The following is a 7,421-nucleotide window of genomic DNA, read 5'->3' as shown; positions in this document are numbered from 1 at the left end:
CAGCATCATTGTACCTGGTGTGCCATCATTCACCACATTTATATTCATACACAAACTACAGTACGTACCGTATATATTGCCCAGATGTATAATGTATTTAGAGTACTGAATAGACACCACAGGTATACAGTGCAAGCAGTCTATATACAGTACCTCGGGTTTGCGGTGTGTACAGTATACAGTATATACCCAGGTGTGCAGTATATAAACCCAGATGCTCAGTGTATACAGTATATATAACCCAGGTGTGTACTACAGTATATACAGTATATATACCCAGATGTGCAGTGTGTGTAGTATATATACCCCAGATGCTCAGTGTGTGCAGTATATACTGTATACCCCAGGTGTGTACTGTATACAGTATATATACCCAAGTGTGTACTGTATACAGTATATATAACCCAGATGCTCAGTGTGTGTAGTATATATACCCCACGTGTGCAGTGTATACAGTGTATATATATACCCCAGGTGTGCAGTGCGTGCAGTATATATACCCCAGATGCTCAGTGTATACAGTATATATATACCCCAGGTGTGCAGTGCGTGCAGTATATATACCCCAGATGCTCAGTGTCTGCAGTATACAGTATATACCCCAGGTGTGCAGTGTGTGCAGTATATAAACCCAGATGCTCAGTGTATACAGTATATATACCCCAGGTGTGTACTATATGCAGTATATATACCCCAGGTGTGCGGTGTGTGCAGTATATATACCCCAGGTGTGCGGTGTGTGCAGTATATAAACCCAGATGCTCAGTGTATACGGTATATATACCCCAGGAGTGTACTATATGCAGTATATATACCCCAGGTGTGCGGTGTGTGCAGTATATAAACCCAGATGCTCAGTGTATACGGTATATATACCCCAGGTGTGTACTATATACAGTATATATACCCCAGGTGCGCAGTGTGTGCAGTATATATACCCCAGATGCTCAGTGTATACAGTATATATACCCCAGGAGTGTACTATATGCAGTATATATACCCCAGGTGTGCGGTGTGTGCAGTATATAAACCCAGATGCTCAGTGTATACGGTATATATACCCCAGGTGTGTACTATATACAGTATATATACCCCAGGTGCGCAGTGTGTGCAGTATATATACCCCAGATGCTCAGTGTATACAGTATATATACCCCAGGTGTGTTCTATATACAGTATATATACCCCAGGTGCGCAGTGTGTGCAGTATATATACCCCAGATGCTCAGTGTATACAGTATATATACCCCAGGAGTGTACTATATGCAGTATATATACCCCAGGTGTGCGGTGTGTGCAGTATATAAACCCAGATGCTCAGTGTATACGGTATATATACCCCAGGTGTGTACTATATACAGTATATATACCCCAGGTGCGCAGTGTGTGCAGTATATATACCCCAGATGCTCAGTGTATACAGTATATATACCCCAGGTGTGTACTATATACAGTATATACCCCAGGTGTGCAGTGTGTGCAGTATATATACCCCAGATGTTCAGTGTGTGCAGTATATATATACCAGGAGTGCAGTGTGTGCAGTATACTGTATATACAGTACCCCAGGTGTGCAGTGTGTGCAGTATATAAACCCAGATGCTCAGTGTATACAGTATATATACCCCAGGTGTGTACTATATACAGTATATATACCCCAGGTGTGCAGTGTGTGCAGTATATATACCCCAGATGCTCAGTGTGTACAGTATATATACCCCAGGTGTGATATTTGTGAATCTGTTTATAACTCCTTCCCCTCTCTCCTTTCTTTTTCCCTGCTCTTCCCCCTCTCTCTCTCCCTCTACTTTTCAGGCTGTCTGCATTGTAAATGCCTCTTCTCTCCTCCATTTGTCTTGCTCTGACAGTGTGACAGCTGTTTCGTTCTCTCCATCACAAAAGGAAGGATCGATATTCTCTCTGTGCACAAAGCATGTCGTTTCTCAGTGGGGCGTGAGCCTGGAGGGAGAGGGAGGAGGAGGAGGGAGGGAGAGAGGGAACGAGAGAGAGCGAGGAGGAGGAGGGAATGAGAGAGAGGGAGGAGGAGGAGGGAGGGAGAGAGGGAACGAGAGAGAGCGAGGAGGAGGAGGGGGGAGGGAGAGACGGAAAGAGAGAGCGAGGAGGAGGAGGAGGGAATGAGAGAAAGGGTGGAGGAGGAGGAGGAGGAGGAGGGAGGTAGAGAGGGAATGAGAGAGAGGGAGGAGGAGGAGGGAGAGAGGGAATGAGAGAGAGGGAGGAGGAGGAGGGAGAGAGGGAATGAGAGAGAGGGAGGAGGAGGAGGGAGGGAGAGAGGGAATGAGAGAGGGAGGAGGAGGTAGAGAGGGAATGAGAAAGAGCGAGGAAGAGGAGGGAAGAAGAGAGGGAATGAGAGAGAGGGAGGAGAAGGGAGGGAGAGAGGGAATGAGAGAGAGGAATGAGAAGGAGGGAGGGAGAGATGGAATGAGAGAGAGGGAGGAGGAGGTAGAGAGGGAATGAGAGAGAGCGAGGAAGAGGAGGGAGGAAGAGAGGGAACGAGAGAGAGGGAGGAGGAGGAGGGAGGAAGAGAGGGAATGAGAGAGAGCGAGGAAGAGGAGGGAGGAAGAGAGGGAACGAGAGAGAGGGAGGAGGAGGAGGGAGAGAGGGAATGAGAGAGAGGGAGGAGGAGGAGAAGGACAGAGGGAGAAGCAGGCAGGGAGAGGGTTAACACATGCAGTTGACACAGCAGCCCAGTAATGAAACTAGGTTTTAGTGATGTTGAGTTCCAGTGAGCTGCTTCTGTAACTTTTAGGGCATTGAGCAAGGTCAAAAGTCCAAATATCACCACTTTAGGTCCAGGTGAATATGGGCACGGGCTGTATGTAAACAGAAACGTTTTAACTTTGTATAAACAGTATGACTGCAAAGACTGCAAAATATAGATCTAGATTGAGGGAGAATGAGTCGGAGAGTGACATGAATGAAATCAGGCTCTCTCCGCAGACTGAAATAGAGGGGATAAGGAATGAAATGAGAGAGGGAGACAGCACAGGCAGGCTGGGGAGAAGGAGAGAGGAATAATAGACTGAGGAAAAATTAATGAGAGAGAAGGGGGAAAACACAGAGGCAAGAGTGATCTGTCAGGCTCTAAGTCCTACCTACACCCACATAAAGCTCATTAGGGAATAACAAGCTGATAACTAGGAACTCAGTCTGGCTTAACACACACTCACACGCGCACACTCATCACACACATGCTCACTCACGCACACACTTGTGTGAAAACGTACAAACATACACTTCCAAGAAGGCAGACACAATTCACCTCTGCACCCGTACGCACAGACTGTGACAGGTTGTGCATGCACAGACATCGAAACATGATCTTTCTTTAGTTTCATGCACATCCCATTGACTCTCATTCTGCCCCTTACTCAGGGGGGGATTAAAGCAGACCTGAAGTAAACAGGTGTCGCTGTTTTTCAAAGGTAGTATTCCTATATGGCGGTCCCCACGTGCTCCGGTTTCCTCCTGCCTCCCCCAGCCCCGCAGGCGAGATCGATCGGGCTGCCCCAGACTGCCCCAGACTGCCCCAGCCAGGGTTCCATCCCTGCCCATCTCTCCTTCCTGTTACAAGGGGCGCTCCTGCCCTCTGTTCGGATTGTAGCAGGGGCTGGATGGGCTGAGAAAGGGGCTCAAGCAAGCGGGAATCAGGCAATCACGAAGGAATCGGGCAATCTCGAGGAATCAGGCAATCTCAAGGAATCAGGCAATCACGAGGGAATCAGGCAATTGCGAGGGAATCAGGCAATCACGAGGAATCAGGCAATCTCGAGGAATCAGGCAATCGCGAGGGAATCAGGCAATCTCGAGGGAATCAGGTAATCATGAGGAATCAGGCAATCGCGAGGGAATCAGGCAATCTCGAGGGAATCAGGCAATCATGAGGAATCAGGCAATCTCGAGGAATCAGGTAATCTCGAGGAATCAGGCAATCTCGAGGAATCAGGCAATCTCGAGGAATCAGGGAATCGCGAGGGAATCAGGCAATCTCGAGGAATCAGGGAATCGCAAGGGAATCAGGCAATCACGAAGGAATCGGGCAATCACGAGGAATCAGGCAATCTCGAGGAATCAGGCAATCTCGAGGAATCAGGGAATCGCAAGGGAATCAGGCAATCACGAAGGAATCGGGCAATCTCGAGGAATCAGGCAATCTCGAGGAATCAGGCAATCGCGAGGGAATCAGGCAATCTCGAGGGAATCAGGCAATCATGAGGAATCAGGCAATCTCGAGGAATCAGGTAATCTCGAGGAATCAGGCAATCTCGAGGAATCAGGCAATCTCGAGGAATCAGGTAATCTCGAGGAATCAGGCAATCTCGAGGAATCAGGCAATCTCGAGGAATCAGGGAATCGCGAGGGAATCAGGCAATCTCGAGGAATCAGGGAATCGCAAGGGAATCGGGCAATCACGAAGGAATCGGGCAATCACGAGGAATCAGGCAATCTCGAGGAATCAGGCAATCTCGAGGAATCAGGGAATCGCAAGGGAATCAGGCAATCACGAAGGAATCGGGCAATCTCGAGGAATCAGGCAATCGCGAGGAATCAGGCAATCGCTAGGGAATCAGGCAATCGCGAGGAATCAGGCAATCTCGAGGAATCAGGCAATCTAGAGGAATCAGGCAATCGCAAGGGAATCAGGCAATCTAGAGGAATCAGGCAATCACGAGGAATCAGGCAATCGCGAGGAATCATGCAATCTGAAGGAATCAGGCAATTGCGAAGAATCAGGCGATCGCGAAGAATCAGTCAATCTCTAGGAATCAGGCAATCACGAGGAATCAGGCGATCTCGAGGAATCAGGCGATCTCGAGGGAATCAGGCGATCACGAGGAATCAGGCGATCTCGAGGGAATCAGGCGATCGCGAGGGGAAGCAGCGATGGGATTGTTTTACACCGCTGACCGGACCTCGGCCCGTTCAGGGGGAGACTCGGCACGGGAAAGGGCGCAGGCGGAGTGCCGGAGTCCCGTGCCGCTGTTTCTCCGGGTATCCGAGAGCTTCTGCTCCGAGCCTGCATTCCACTTCCCTGTGTGTCTGTTGGGCCTGTGGAGCCCGTGCTCTCCTGCGCCACCTGCTGGGCAGCAGGGAGCTGGACCCGCCCGGCCTGGGCCTGTGCAGCCCACGGCCACAGTCCAGGGTTCCGGACCCGCCAGCAGACGGTCGCTTTCCCCTGGGCGAATTCCGCTTCGTCTACATAACCCCTCTCCCCGATCTGCGTCCGTCCTCCCAGACCAGATTAGTCGCTCGGGTCTCTCCGGTCGGGGCAGGTAAAGCCAGCAGATTAAATAATTAGGGACGCGCAGTAATTGTGCAGCTGTAACGCTCAGTTTCCGTATTGGGGCCTTTGGGCAACTTCAAAATGTGATCCTGTGTCAACCTCTCGCAGGCTGTAGGCCACAGTCACCCCACACTCCCGCTTCAGAAAACGATGGTGATTCACCCTTTATCTGAGTTAGTTATTGATTTTGATTTTAGTTTAGTTATTGATTCGCCCTTTTATTTGAGATCAATTGATCCAGCAGGTTCAGAGGGGACCGTGAATAATAACCTATAGGCTTTGCAAGGAAGCTGCTTGTTTTATGAAGCAGGTTGGAGATCACATGGAGCATTATTCTGAATGTCACAAAGTCTTGAAAGGGCAGAGTTTTGTTCATTGAAAAGACGTCTTGCTTGATGGATCACTAACTGCCAAGAGTTCGCAGTCTTCAGAGACGAGACTGACTGGATAGGTGCCGCCCATAACCAGAGCCTCCTCTTCTGCTCAGTCAGTCCACAGAATATAGAAACCTTTAGGGCCTGATAAAGTTTTCTATTAGGGCAAAGGAGAAAAACAGTGCTAGAGTAATATTAGTCACACAGAGCAGAATAAGAATCTTATAGAAAAATATTAGGATACCAAAAATACGCTGGCCAAAATATTAGGAACCCCCATCAACTAGCATGTTGAGCACGACCTACTGGAGCGTGTGTCCCACAAGAACCTGAAACATCGGATCCATTGGAGATAGTGGGATTGGGATCCTAGGGATTATTCTGGCCAGGCCTGCCCACAGAGAGACAGAGAGAGCCTGTCCGGTCTGAGGGGACATGGCTGGGAAGGAGTAGCCTCCTCTGCTACTGAATGTCCTCTCTTCCTCAAACCGCAGTTAATGATGTCGAGAGAGAAACTAACGCGCCAAGAAAGAGAAACAAATGAGGGAGATAAAGCCTGGTGTCTGTGCATCCCCTCCCCCCTTCCTCATCTTTCCCTCTCTGTCTCGCGCATTCCACTGCCCTCCCCCTCCTCTCTCTCTCATCCCTCCATCTTTCTCCCCCGGCCTGCTCTCTTTCTTCAGCCCCCCCCTCCTCTGTCTCTCCCTCTGTAATGGTCCCTGCAGAGTCAAAGAAGAGCTCTCTCTCTCTGTCCCTGTCTCTCTCTCCCGTCCTCCTCCCCCTCTCTTTTCGAAGCGTGAGCAGACCACAGACGTGAAGCTTTCGCGCCCCCGGCCACCAAGGGGCGGTGGTCAGGGCTAACGCGTTTCCCCGCTGGACTGACGGGCCAGCCTAGCGGGACAGGTGAACTGAAGGACATGGGAAGACAGGAGAGGTTGCGAACGGGAGAAAGTCATTCAGTCCCCCTGACTGCTCTGTCTGGTCAGTCCCACGCGGCCGGTTCCAGAGACTCAGTGTTAACCCTGAGAATGACCATCACCCTGTATGTAAAGGATTGCCCCCCGGCTTCTGCCTCTTACTTTCTACTTGTGTCCCCTGGTCAGAGTTCAGGGGAGGACAGGTGCTTGAGTTCTAACTTCCAAATGCTTAGAAACCTTGTACTGGCTATGGGGACACAATACGACACAGTCCAGACTGGACCTGTGATGTCTGGACTGTAGGGTTACAATATGACACAGACTGGACCAGTGATCTCTGGACTGTAGGGTTACAGTATGACACAGACTGGACCAGTGATCTCTGGACTGTAGGGCTACAATATGACACAGACTGGACCAGTGATCTCTGGACTGTAGGACTACAATATGACACAGACTGGATCAGTGATCTCTGGACTGTAGGGTTACAGTATGATATGATACAGTCTAGACTGGAAACCACAGACTCACACATGTCAAATGTTATGGATTGGTCATATAAAATACCAGTTTTGTTTGCTAAATGAATATACGGCATTTATACTACATCAATTCAGACAGATTTGGCCTGACTGGACCCTGTGATTCGATTTGTGTAAGTGGTTGATCTGTACAAACAAAGCTGTCATATTTAGTTTGTAATTCTATAATTAATCACAGTTGCTGTGCCGATTAGCTAATGGACTCTGAGATAAGAGTGCCTACAGAGACATCTGGAGGGTAATGAGCGCCCGTGGTCATGTGGTTAAGGCAAGGCTCCAGGCTGCA

This window comes from Lepisosteus platostomus, chromosome 4 (genome assembly GCF_059453375.1).
Source record: "Lepisosteus platostomus isolate fLepPlt1 chromosome 4, fLepPlt1.hap1, whole genome shotgun sequence".
Classification (NCBI taxonomy): domain Eukaryota; kingdom Metazoa; phylum Chordata; class Actinopteri; order Semionotiformes; family Lepisosteidae; genus Lepisosteus; species Lepisosteus platostomus.
This window is presented reverse-complemented; position numbering follows the sequence as displayed.